Source organism: Geotrypetes seraphini, chromosome 10 (assembly GCF_902459505.1).
Source record: "Geotrypetes seraphini chromosome 10, aGeoSer1.1, whole genome shotgun sequence".
NCBI classification, from domain to species: Eukaryota; Metazoa; Chordata; class Amphibia; order Gymnophiona; family Dermophiidae; genus Geotrypetes; species Geotrypetes seraphini.
The window spans coordinates 71,421,696-71,436,516 of NC_047093.1; positions in this window are offsets into that span (position 1 = coordinate 71,421,696).

Sequence of the window (14,821 nt, forward strand, 5' to 3'; positions counted from 1 at the left end):
ATCATGTACTTTGGAATGCCCAGCAAGATTGCATTGCAGTAGTCAAAGATTAAGAGTACCAAGGTTATTATAGCGTTGGACATTGCTTGATGGGTGAGGTAGGGTTTAAGTCCTCTAACCCAGCAGAGTTTGCCATAAGCATTTTTCATGATGTGTTTGATCTGCAACATCATTTCTAGGTTTGGGTTCAGCATACTTCTAGGTTCTTCACCCCTTCCGTGGATGATTTTATGGCATTGCCATTCAGAGTTAGTTGGTATCTCGTGTTATTTCCTTTCTATATGTTAATTAGAAGTATGTTCTGGTTTATCCTTGTTAGCTACTAGTTCATTTGTTTGGAACCATCTGAAGATTTTCTCTAGGCCTGTCTTGATCCACTGTTTAGTCTTTGCGTTCTGTTTCTTCAGTGGGATGATCAGTTGGACATTATGGGGTAAATTCTCTATTACTGCGTTTATTTTAGGCGTGCTTTAGGCGTCCGAAGTAAGTGAATAATTACGGAGTTAAGGGTCTTAATTAATGTTAATTGGGAAATAAACGGCACATAGAAGTCCCTAAAAGGTAGTTGACGGACTGACGTCTATAGAAAGCATAGTCCCATCTCCAGCTCTGGACGTGGGCGTTCCGTGGGCGTGCCGTGGGCGTAACACCTGCGGACACCTGCGACTAAATATCGTGTATTATGTAGGCGTAAGAAACCCTGGTCTTACTTGGATTTCAATGCCGTTTCAACTTTCGTAATTGCGGCTCTTTGTTAGACGCGAGGCAGACGTCCACTGTGTTTTTTCATCAATAATTCCAATAGTGAGTTTGAATAGGTAATTTTCATCTTTTCTCTGTCCTAATAAATATAATGACACCATATCAATGGAACACATTATATTGCATGGATAACAAACCATATTTCTGCCCAAACAATAATATAATTTACACATGGCTTTTACAACCCCCTTTTTTTTCTCAACAAACAGCACTGCAATCGGCTCTCTTTTGAAAGCAAAGAAAAAACAGCACACATTATCAGCACTTAAAAAGAGAATAAACAGATACACACCTTAACATTCAGCTTCCCTCATTGCAAAATGGAGGTCTTCAGTTGCACAAAACTGACCTCATTGTGACCTCATCAATCTGCACCTTCAAAGTAGTGTGCCACAATTAAAAGATGTGCTGGGTGTAGAACTCACAACCTCTGGATGTCAGTAGCACAGACTCCTAACACATAGGCTCCTAACACATAGAGCTACAGCTGCTTCTACTTAGGTCTGAGCTGCCTATGCTCATTAGCTATCATATCAGGATGACCTCAAATAAGTTTAAGCAAAGGAATGCCTAAAGATTTGGAAGGTTTTCAAGTAGAAAACAAATATCAAATATGTATTAAAGAATTGCAGCACAAATGACACTGATCAGTAAGGGCAAAAAAACACCACTTTTCCGGGTATGACGCCTAAACAGAACAGATTACTTACAGTCATATATCCATTAGTACAGTGCTTAGAATGAAGATTAGCGTGTGAGAAAAATGGAGCTCCACCTCACATGTATTCAACCACACTTGGGAATATGGGTTTGGGGCTCAGTGAAAGCAGCGCTTTTAACCATTGAGCTACCACTCTTTTGTCTCAGCCTACTATGACATTATAGCTAAACTCCTTTTCCCTTAGCACTTCACTAAGATATGATATGACAAGGGAGTCAGAGACATTGGAGCAAAAGGTGCTGTAGCTCAATGAGTAAAGGCACTCTACCAATCTTCTGGGCTTTGAGGGTTCAAATCCCAGCCTGTATTTTACTTGTGGCATACCTACCTTCCAGGTGCACCTTGATGATGCTTTCCACTTCTTATAGGAGTTGAATATAACATTACTGTACAACTTTGCTGTGTAGCAGAAAAATAAACTTTTCCCCCTTCCATGCTAAGAATTTGAGTTCAACTCATCTTATATTTCTCCTTTTAAACATGGCATACTTTGTTAGTTTTTATCATGGTAAAGTATACATTTCTGAAATCGTGAAGAAACAATAATATACAACTGCAGTGTTTTGTCTCCTAGCAGAATTAACTGCCTATAAGAAGCGGTATAAGCAAATCAAAACTGCTATAAGCACAAGAAAGCATTTTTAGCTCAACACGGTAATGCTCCTGTTTTGAGCTCTGACCTCTGAAACTCCCCGGTTCGACTCCCACCTTTGCTCATTTTAATAAGGTCCTAGTTTTTTCCTATTAGCTCTTATAACAGGGTCTACATGGTGGACTTTGCCATTTGTAAGGTGCACATTTCCCTTTCCAGGCAAACCTATTTTCAACTTACCATGGCTCGGACATCCTAAGCAGTGATGAGAGGAAACCTTTCCTCTGACAGCAAGATGACATTTGTGGATTGCCTGGTTAATGTGCTCTATTACGCCTTGTCCATCTTCTCGAGCACCCTGGTTCAAATCCCATCCTTACCTTCACTTTTGTTTCCTTGCATCCTAACAGTTCTCAGAAGTGGTGGAATTTGCTGTTTCTCCTCAGCATTCTGCAGCCACAGGTGCATGAGATACTTTCATTTGCTCCTAACTGCAAGCCATTCTAGTAGGAATGTGTTTCTTTTGATGCAATATAGGCATTGGCCAACAGCTATGAGTTAAATCAAACTTCAGAGGGCTTGGACAGGTGTTGAAGAATGATCCAGTTAGGGGGGGATGTTTTTGGTGGGGGGAGGGTGTTCAGCATGAGAGAGAACAGGTTGCATTAAATATTAGACAATGGGCTGCACATAATAAAAGCTGAAGCAAAATATTGATATGTAAAGGCAAGGCTAAAGAGTTACCAGGTGTCCTGGCTGAGAAATGAATATAAACTATTTGCTAACCTTACTCAAGACTTGAACCCACTGATGTATGGAAGATGAAAAGCAATGCCTTAAGGCATAGAGCTATAGAGGTAACTTTGTTTAGGACATAGAGCTTCGTATCAAAGCTTAGAGATGTGAAGGAAATGACTACAACGTCACCACAGCTGTATATGGCAAAACAACATCCAATGCACATCCAATTAGATTTGAATCCTAACGGTTCCTATGACGTCAGCCGCTAATTAGGCGTGCTTAGTATATAGAAAGCTTTGGCACAGCCATTTTTCCTATGAGTGAAATAAATGTTTCACACTTCTATTGTTCTCTTCACACAGGTATCCTTGATGACTTTCAGGAACAATAGTAAATTGATAATGTTGGCCTCATAGAACACCATGGCACGCATTCCTGCTGTTATATGCATACAAACTTTGTTTTCAGTTAGTCTATTCCCTCACATGAGTTCTAAACAGTATCAGTGGAGGATTACAGGTGATATTAACCCACACCATCAGCGAGTTAAGGCTATTGCTTTAACAACTATACCACGGTGACATCTAAGCAGCTCAACATAAATGAGGTTAAAGCATTGCTTCAGGGAAGGGAGGACAGATATGGACCTTGGGGGTTGAACCCCCTGTTTGTGAACCTTGTGTAAACCAGCTTCTCCTCTTTTCTGTTTTCAGGTGTCTAGACAGGCAACTGTAGTTTTTCCTGCAGTATTTTCAGATGGAGTTTTGTATTACTGAGAGCAGTGCAGCTGTGAGCATCTTTGTGGTTTCCACACCTGCTTAACCAAAATAGTGCAGCTCAAGAACCAGGAGGATAGATTGAGGTATCTGGCCTTTACTTCCATCACCTTCCGTGAAAGGAAGAAAAACCCACATGTCTCATTTGGATTCTCCTGGTGTGGAGCCAACTCTTACTAGCAGTAACCCTATTCCTTAACAACAAATCTACCACAGTGACTTATATTCTCTTCCTTATGTAGCCATTTACTTTGGAACAGGGACTGGCTTACTTTGCACATCATTGCTGAGATGTCGTCATCTACCTACAGTTGCATATACCCTTGCATTCACTTGCTTTTTTCCTAGATTCTACAATGATTTGACATCAGAGTGGCTAGCAGGTAATAGAATGAATGACAGACCCCAATAAAGATTGTCAAACTTTCTATATGTCACCTTGTTGTTATATTGAAAAGGGCCCATTCAGCAGTCCCTCCTGAACCCCTATCTACCTTGGACTCTGTCCACTAAACTGCTGATGCTACAAGGTTAAAACCACACAGGAAAGTTTAAACTATAAACAATTTTTTTATTAAAATATAAAACTTTTTAAAACGTAAAACTTTTTTTTAAAAGAACTATTTACATACACATAACACAGGGAAAGAGGGTGGGTGCCCCCCAAGAGCAGCTTGAGCTACCTCAGGCGAGGGGGGCGGAAGAGGTGCAGTCATTGAGAGGGTGTATGGCTGCTGGCACCATGCCCTCTTTCGGCTACCAGCCGCAAGAGGGCATGTTCCATCCTCTCCACACACCCTCTCAATACCTGCACCTCCTCCAAGAGGGCAGAGTAGGGCTCCATCTCCCTGCCCGCCCCCTCCTGAGGCTGGTCGGGCTGCTCCTGGGGGGGAACAGCAAGGAAAGAGGGTGGGATGGGATCAGGAACAGGAAGGGCAGGAGAGTGAGGGGAAGGGCTATGGGTGGGGGAAGGGGAAGGTCCAACAGGGGATGGTGGTGGGGGTCCTGGAGGTAGTGGTGGGGCAGGCGGTGGGGGTACAGGGGGCAGTGGTGGGGCAGGCAGTCCAGGGGACAGTGGTGGGGCAGGCGGTGGAGGTCCAGGGGGCAGTGGTGGGGCAGGCGGTGTGGGTGGCTCAGCAAGCTGCCACGGGGAATCTTCTTCCCCCTTCTCCTCTGCCGATGACCAGGGCAGAGCCCCCTCCCTCACCTCCGGGGCCCAGGGTGGGGTCATGGGTGCCACCTCCTTAGGGGGTGCCTGCGCTGCTGCTTGACAAGAGAGAAATAGGATACAGTCAGATATGTCCACAACACTTTTGAACATGACATTCTTTACTACGTTATTTTCTTCAAATGCTAATAACAGGATGCAAAGCACCTACTCCACTGTAAACATCAAAATGTAGCGTAAGTAAGTGAGGCAAGTAGAACACCATAACGCCATTGTGACATGATATCACAATAGCAGCTTTACTGCAGATTTTATGATTAAGAATGGTTTACAGCTACTCAAGCATTTTCATCTATTTATTCTGGTAGGCTGATCACAAAGAAACACACGCTGGACTCATTACTCACCGGCTTCAGCGCGCAATTTCTCCCTCACCCCCTCAAGGAAGGCCCGCTCCTGGCGCCTCAGCAGCCGCCCCCTTTTCCTGAGATCCTCAACCTGGATAATAGAGAGAGAGAGAAAGAACAGAGAGGGAGGGATATGATGAGTGCCATCTAGCACTGTGGCATAACATGTTTACTTAAGTATTGACCTCTATAAGCACATAAAAATGGAGTACGCTGCCCTCCAAGAGCCCCTATCCGCTTTGCTACCTGCCTCCACCCCCTTCTGCCACATGTTTTACATGAATGTATTCACGTACTCCAGCATTTTCCCTTTTCTGTGCTGGAGGCATCGCTATCTCTCTACTGTACCTGGGACAGTGGGGGGGGGGGGGGGTGTGAGGTGACATGGCCAGCATCACAAGGAGGAGTGTGGGATTGAACTCACAACCCCAGGGTGCTGAGGCTGTAGCCTATCAGCACTGCCCCACATTACAGCATGTCCTGGTGTGCTTACAATCATGTAGCAGGGGCAATAAAATAGTTTGGTCAGAAGGAGCAGCGTGGCTTGAAACCCCTGACGTCAGGGTACTGACGCTGTCACTTTAAACGTCATGCCACTATCTCCCTAGACCAGCAGATTGATACAGGAAAGTTGTAGGTATTTGAAATGACATAGAAGTACTTTAATATATTTGTTTTCCTTTGGCAAAGTTGATTTCAAGATGTTTCTATTACAAATGCGATGTTCATGACTCAAAAATTAGTTGTGTGCATGTTGTGAATGGAATAGATGCCTTATAGGAGCTGAATTTGTCATTTAAAATCCTACTACTGCTCCTTTGGGATGTGCTTTAATTTCAGTATTCAATGTAAAAGATTTATTATGCACAATTGTAGTTTTTAAAAGGAATCAAGATTTACCCACAATAACATGACCAATTTGATTGAGACAGGTTTCCATCATCATTACTTTTTACATGATTATTTGTGAGAGCCTGACTTGGAATACTTACTTCCCTGGGACATGAGGCTCTTCTGTTATACCGCCGGGTCAGGGGGGTCCAGGAATCCCTGAACTGCAGGTATGACCTGCGATGGCCTGCCACTCTAAAATTGTTGTGCTCTTGCACTAAGAAGAGCCTGGCCAGCAGCCTGGAGTCCTCTGTAGAGAAATTTGGCTGTCTCCTGGCAGCCATTTTAGGAGAAATAACTGCGTATGTAGAACGGGTGATTCTATGACGTCACAACGCAAAAAAACGCGATGACGTTTTTGTGCCGCTTGGGCGTGCTTGCAGTGGCCACTCCGCGCTACATCAACACTGTTGATTACATCCTAAACCACGTCGATATCGCTGTTATACAAAAAAGTATAGCAGAACGCTTAGAAGCTTACCATGTAAACCTAATGAAACTTCACCTCCCCCAAACACAATGACAAGTTATAAATGAAATAAATGAAGATTGGGAAGTGAGGTTCACATATTTTAGCTTAACTATGCATGTTTGGGTGGATGGAAAAAAAAATAACATTATGTCTTTAGTAACCTTAGTCAGGACTTGAACCCCTGACCTTTGGAAGATACATGCAGTGCTTTTAAGCACTGAGCTATGTTGGGGATTTGGGAATGAGATTCTCCAGAAATGGCTTTAGGTACAAGCTTTGACAAGGGGCAATTATTGCAAGTATCTACAGGTGTATTTGATCTGAGAACACCCAATGAACGTCCAAAACGATTTCAAAATTCTAACGGCTTCTTTGACGTCAGACGCTACTTTATGGTTAGGGTTAGTGCTAGAGTTAAGTAGCTCAGTAGCTCAGTGTGTAAACGCACTGTACCAATCATCCATAGGTTGTGAGTTCAACTCCTGGCTTGTCTTTTACTTGATTATAACATGAGGGGTTTATGCTGCAGGAGTGTGTTGTTGGGGTGTTGCAGGGGTGTCTAGGATGACAGAGAACAGTCACTTGCATTTTCAACAACGCATTTGAATTTCTTAAGACGGAACCTTAGTGAGCCGGGTGAGGGAGGTCACCGCAGCCTCGTGCCTCAGATGAAAAGGTTTATTTTTTAGGGACCGTGTAAGCTGATCTGGGACAGTCTTCAGCGACTCGGAGCCCTCCTCCCGGCTGGGCAGAAGGAGGAGGCTTTGGCGGTGATGGTTTTGGTGGTGAGTGAGGGCAGGAGGGGGGAGTCACCTGGCTGCTGCATCTGCACTCATGCTGGCCACAGACCTACTGATCACAGAGCAGAGATCACAGAAGCACGCAGGTATGTGCGCATGCGCGGCTAGGGTTTTATTATATAGGATATACACCTATCGCATCTCATTTTCATCACAAACACATTAGCGAGACTATACACAATACATTACAAAGTTGAGCTTGGGTTTGATAAAATAAACAGCTTAATTTTAACTCTGGATTATATTTATTGAACCATACTTAAGAATATGGGTGTTGTATCCGTGACAACGGTGCTTTACACCATTGAGCTACCAGTCTTTTGCCTCAACTGACTATGATATGATAGCTAAGTAGAGTATACTTTAGCACATCACTAAGGTATGCTATGACAGGGGAACCAGAGACACAGGTGTAGATCAGTGAGTAAAAGCACTATAGTGATCATCTGTAGGTTGTGAGTTCAACTTCCGGCTTGTCTTTTACTTGTGGCATATCTACCTTCCAGGTGCACCTTGATGATGTCACAATGAGGTCAGCATTGTGCTGCTGGCTACTTCCTCTTCCTGTGAACTAGAAGCCACATTCAGGTCTGATCTGTGTTTTGATTCTGTTTCTAAGTTGGGCCAGTGTAAGTTATGGGATTTACCTTTGTTCTGAAGAATGAGCTGATTGTAGGAATGTTTTAAGACCAGGAGAGTGTTCTTTCGAGCAAGATATCACTTCTAAACTATCCTCTCTGAAATAATGTCTCTGGGAAATCGAGAGAAAGCTTATTGGATGACTTAGGGTGCCTTTCCTGCCAGTCTTTGTGGAACTTAAACGAAGTTTAGAAGAAGTCTATATGGTGTTCAAAGTCCTATCCTTTCCACTTCTAATAGGAGGTGAGTATGACATTCCTGTACAGCTTTCTGTGTAGCATACATCTACCGGTTCCCACCTTCCATACTGATAATGTAAGTTCAGCACCCACTCGGTACGTTTCATCTTCTAGTTCTCCTTTGAAACATAACATATTTTTTTTTCCTTGTATTAATCGTAAACTGTACAATTCTGATATCCTAGAGGAAAAAGATACAACACAGCAGTGTTCTCTGTCTGCCATTCCCTACCTCACTGATATTGCCAGATCAACTAATATATAGTTTACAAAATGGTATACTGTGTTTTGGTTATCCTTTTCATCATCCTATACTTACAATGCTGAATGACTGATAATAAAGAGTATTAAAAAAGTATAATCTAAAAAAAAAAAAAAAACCATCGTACCGAAGTCTATCACGGGTCCATTGGAGACGTCTTAATGACGTTTCAGAAACCTGCGTCTATCTTGCGCCAAGAGGTTGTAGGGATGTCTACCGCACGCCTAAGTACCGTTTGATTGACACTTGCGTTTGCCGGACGTCTAAAGCACGCCGAAGTTAGACGTACTAATAGAGAATTTACCCCTATCTGCATAGGTGTAGCATTCCCATCCCAGTTTTCTGATGAATTTTCCCAGTGGTTGGAGGAAGGTTTTGAACAGCATGGGTGACATAGCAGATTCCTGTGGTGCTCCTATGTCTGTTTCTTTCCAGTTGCTTGTGTTCCCCTGCCATTCTACCCTCATTAGTTTTTTTGGATAGAAAGGACTCTATCCATGCCATGACTTTTCCTTTGAGGCCCAATTCTATGCATCTTCATTTTATCAGTATGGGTGGGGCTAGGTCGAAGGCTGCTGAGAGGTCCAGGAAACCTAGTAGCAAGTCTTCTCCTTTTGCATGGTGTTTGAAGACCATGTCCTGTATTGCTACTAGCATGGTTTCTGTGCACAGGTGTCTTCTCAACCCTGATTGAGCTTGGTCTAGCTTTGATGAGTTTTCTAGGAAGTCTGATATTTGTAGGCAGGCTAGTTTGTCTATTAGTTTAGATATCCATGATTGGTTGGCTACCAGTCTGTAGTTGGAGGTATCTTCTAGGTTTTTTCCTTTACTCTTCAGGATGGGCTTGATGACTGAGAGTTTCCATTTAAATGGAACATGTCCAGACTGTAATGATTCATTGATAAGGTCTGTGAGGTAGGAGAGTCCTTGGCCTTCAAGCTCTCTCATCGGGTGTATCGGGCATGTGTCAAAAGATGGTGGGCCCAGTTTCACTCTTCTCAGAAGTTTTTTCACCTGGATCTCTGTGATGGGTTCAAATTCTTCCATTGTGTCTTCCATTTCCCCTGTCTCTTTTTCTATTAATATGTTGTTATTTAGGCTGTTGTCTTTCTGTAGCTTCATTATTTTCTCTGTGAAGAAGTTGCTGAATTCTTTACTCGTTAGGGAACATTTGTTGGTAATTTTTTTTCTGATTTTTCCCCAACAAACCATGCACTACCTGGTATAGGGTTAAAATCTCTGCTCTAGAATTATAGTTCTGGATCTGAAATGTAGAGTGCAAGTAATCAAGATGGTCTACTGTTAAGATGGCTTATTTTGCAGACAAAAGTACAAGATACAGGCTAGGTTTATTGAAACAATTATTAGTTGTGGTTAATGTCACCACCTTTGTACAAACCAGGGAACCCAACACGGTCCGTGTTTTGGTTAACACGCCTTTATCAGGGGTCCTAACAAATAAGATAGAAAGTAACTCAAAATGTATACATAGATAAACAGAATAGACAAGTTAAAGATTGTGAATTGGTGGACAACCATGAGTGTTATTATGTACATCTATCATGGTTGTTGTTTAACATAATAACCCTCATGGTTGTTGTCCACCAATTCACATTCTTTAACTTGTCTATTGTGTTAATTTCTATCTTATTTGTTAGGACCCCTGATGAAGGCGTGTTAACCGCAACTAATAATTATTTCAATAAACCTAGCCTACACCTTGTACTTTTGTCTGCAGGTTTCTTTGTTTGTTTTGATTGTTGCTCACTGCAGAGCAGTTGGATTTTTGCTTTTGTTTTCTTTGCCCTTCAAGATGACTTGTTTTACCATATGTTGTGTTATTTTAGTATAGAGTCCTATGCAATGAGGCCCTGTGCTTAAATAACCCAAATTAACAGTAGCCCATGTTGATAACTTCCCTCAACTGAGTTATTTTATCAAAACAAGCTACAGCTGAGTTATTTTACCACAAGTTGGATCATTTTATGATATCAGGTAATTTTAGCACAAAGCCTCGCTGAATAACATGGGACCCATGACTTATGGTAAAATAACCCATCTTAACAGTAGTCCACATTGATAACTCCCCCCCCCACACACACACCTCCTACTTAACAGTAGCCCATGTTGATAACTTCCTCCATTAATTTTTAATTAAAAGTTCTGAGAATAATTATTTTAAAAAATAGTAATAATAAAATGAGATTTCCAAAGGGAAAATTCTTTACTGTATCCCCTGGACAACAGTAATCTCTTTCAGTCTGAACCTCTTACATTTCTCATAGCCAAAGCCTCTTGTTTCTGGAGCATTGCGGTAGCTGCTGGCTGGAAAATTAGCTAAGGAAACTTTTTTTTTTCTTCTCTCTCTCTCTGTCTGTCTCTCACCTCATTAGACTAGTGTGAAAATTTAATTGTAAGTCTCCCAGGCTTTCTGTAGCGAGGCTGCTGGTGGAGGACTGATAGTGAGAGAATCAAACTGACTTTCTCACATACTCACTATGAAGGGTACTTGCAAACCAGCATCTCATTTTTGTTCTTTCTCTCCGCTACCTGTCTGCTTTGAAGGAGAATCCAAAGATAGCAATCTGAGGATTTTAATGAAACTGGGTTAATTTTTGCACCATTTCTCATTCTTGTTATAATCTTTGTCAAGGGAATAAATTAGTTCTGTGCTGTTTCCCATTCTTGTTACCATCTCTATCCCTAGGTTGAGGTATCAAGTAATTTACTGCCTTAATGTATCCTATCAGTTATGGTAGAGTGCCAAATTAACTTGACCTTTTCAGTGTTCTGCACTTTGATGGGCGAAACAATTTGGGCCTAGTTTGTTTACAGGACCAGAGTGTTCTGCTGCAAGAGCTATCTCAACCAATAAAATGAAAATGCTTAAAACAATTGAATGCATTGTGGCAAACTCTTCTAGCACCCCACACCTGGAATACTTGGAAGGCATAATAAAAAAAATACGTCTAAGTCCCCTTTTGGCCTAAGTGAGTAGATGCTGAAGTTGGCAGCAGGGAAATGTCCATTCTCAAAAAATAGTCCAAACTCAGTTTTTTTGAGAATGGCCTACCTGCATGTTCAGCAATCTACTGGCCCAGACTGCTACTATGTCTATCCCTACATGGGCAGGAGGGATCCCAGGCCCTCCTGCCCACGGTGCACCCCCGAAACTCCCAACCCCCTCGAATATGGGTTGGCCCCATATGCCTAAGGCCCCACCCACAGGAGGGGCCTAAAGCAACTGGGCCTATTCCGGTTGGCCCAGGTGCCTAAGGCCCCTCCTGTGGGCAGGGCCTTAGGCACCTGGGCCAATCAGACCCTAGGCCCACTATTCTGAGGATGGCAGGCCTGCTTGCCGGCCGAACTTGGGACCTGGTCGGCCAACGTTCATGTATATTAGGGGGTGTCTGGGGTTATGGGGGCCCAGGTAGTAGGGGGCATTCAGGGGGTCATTTGTGGGTGTTCGGGGAGTTACAGGAGTGCACCGTGGGCAGGAGGACCTGGGATCCCTCTTGCCCATTTTAGAGGGGCGTGGAGGTATCGGGGGTACTCCGTGGGCAGAAGAGCCTGGGCTTTTTCCTTCCCGTATTCAAAGGGGGTTGGGGAGGTGACGGTGTGCCATGGGCAGGAGGGCCTGAGATCCCTCCTGCCCATATTCGAGGGTGATGGGGGGTCTCAGGGGTATGCCATGGGCAAGAGGGCCTTGGCTCCCTCCTGCTCGTATTCAAACAGGAGTGGGGGTGTAGGAGTACGCTGTGGGCAGGAGGGCCTGGGCTACCTCCTGCCCGTATTTAAGGGGGTGAGTGGAGTATGTGTATCTCTGGATGGTACCTTTTCTATTTTAGAGTATATTTTTCCTATGTATTTTTTTTCTTAATCTTGGATCTATTTCTCAAGATCGGAGGATAAATATTTAAACATTGTATTTTTTTGATAATTGAATTATTGCCTTGTATTGTTTTTTTATGTCATAAATATATGGTGATATGATATGTTTGAACTGCTAATAATAATGAAAAAAATAAAGTGGCTTTAGATAGTATGATATATCTCAATAATTCCAGGATGGTGAATAGAGTTGAACTTTCCTTTCTTTACTTCAAGTATGTGGCAACAACCAAGCTGCAGGACACAAAGACAATTCTATAAAGTGGCATCAAATGAAGGCATGATTAGCACACCCAGTGGGTAAATTAATAGCAATAATGCATATGATTGGCACCAATAATTGGCATTTACAGGCATAAGAACTAGGTGCTATTTTATAAATAACTAGTCTTTAAGCCCGTTACATTAACAGGTGCTAGAATAGACGTGTCTATCTTTCTTTCAGTCTCTCTGTCTCCTTAGCCGCTGGCTGTCTTTCTCGCTCCTTGGCCGCTGGCTGTCTGGCTGTCTCTCTGGCCCCCTATCTGTTTGTCATTCTTTCTGTCTGTGTCTCTCTCTGGCCCCCTGTCTGTTTGTCATTCTTTCTGTCTGTGTCTCTCCCTGGCCCCCCTATCTCTCTCTGCTCCCCCCCCCCCCACGAGCAAACCAAGATTGCTGCCTGCCCCCAGCACAACCCTCCCCCCAAAGCAGCCCCTTTTCCCTCTCCCCCTCCACTTCCCTGTGCAGCAGTAGCAGCCGGATGCCTCGCAGCACCTTGAAGGACACCCTCCTGCCGATGCTCTCACCGCCGCACGTGCCGCAAGCTGACATGCGCTGCAAATGGAACATGGCACGGAAGCATAAATCACGGCGACAGGGATCACGCCGTTTCAACTGCACATGCGCAGGTAAGGGTTTTGTTATAGAGGATGCATCTAAATTGATTAGGGGCAAAATCCTCTTGCACACAACTCAAAGGGAGCTTAGCCACAGGAACTTGAGAGGCATTCCAAAATATTTATAAGAACATAAGAAGTTGCCTCCGCTGAGGCAGACCATAGGTCCAGCCTGCTCAGCGGTCCGCTCCCGCGGCGGCCCATCAGGCCCATTGCCTGAGCAATGGTCTATACCTATCTATACCCCCCAATCCCTTTTTCTTCTAGGAATCTATCCAAACCTTCTTTGAAACCATTTAATGTTTTCTTGTCTACAACAGCCTCTGGAAGCGCGTTCCATGTGTCCACCACCCTCTGAGTGAAAAAGAACTTCCTAGCGTTTGTTCTGAACCTGTCCCCCTTCAATTTCTCCCAATGCCCCCTTGTGCTTGTGGTGCCCCTTAATTTGAAAAATCTGTCCCTGTCTATTTTTTCTATGCCCTTCAGGATCTTGAAGGTTTCTATCATGTCTCCTCTAAGTCTTCGCTTTTCCAGGGAGAAAAGTCCCAACTGCTTCAATCTGTCGGTATATGGGAGATTTTCCATTCCCTTTATCAGTTTGGTTGCTCTTCTTTGTACTCCCTCAAGTACCGCCATGTCTTTCTTGAGGTACGGCGACCAGTACTGGACACAGTACTCCAGATGCGGCCGTACCATTGCACGATACAGCGGCATGATGACTTCCTTCGTCCTGGTCGTAATACCCTTCTTAATGATACCCAGCATTCTGTTTGCTTTCCTAGAGGCTGTGGCGCATTGCGCCGATGCCTTCAGTGTTGCGTCTACCATCACTCCCAGGTCTCTCTCCAGGTTACTAACCCCTAGTGGTGTTCCCCCCATTTTGTATGTGAACATCGGGTTCTTTTTCCCCACGTGCATGACCTTGCATTTCCCCACGTTGAAGCTCATCTGCCACTTTTCGGCCCACTTTTCCAGCTGCATTAGATCCTTTTGGAGATCCTCGCAGTCTTCCTTGGTTTGAGCCCTGCTGTATAGTTTGGTGTCATCTGCAAATTTAATGACTTCACACTTAGTTCCCGCCTCTAGATCATTTATGTAGATATTGAACAAGAGCGGTCCCAGCACCGACCCCTGCGGAACTCCGCTCGTGACCCCTTTCCAGTCTGAGTAGTGGCCCTTTACGCCAACCCTTTGCTTCCTGTTTGCCAGCCAGTTTTTGATCCATCGGTGGATCCATCCCCTTGTACCCCGTGGTTCCATATCTTTTTAAGCAGTCTCTCATGTGGCACCTTGTCGAAGGCTTTTTGGAAGTCAAGGTAAATGATGTCTATAGATTCCCCTTTATCCACCTGGCTGTTCACTCCCTCAAAGAAGTACAATAAGTTTGTGAGGCATGACCTACACTTACAGAAGCCATGTTGACTCGGTTTTAGCTGCCCATTTTTTTCGATGTGTTCACAGATGCTGTCTTTAATCAGTGCCTCCATCATCTTTCCCGGGACTGAGGTCAGGCTCACCGGCCTGTAGTTTCCCGGGTCCCCCCTTGCGCCCTTCTTGAAGATGGGCGTGACATTTGCTATTTTCC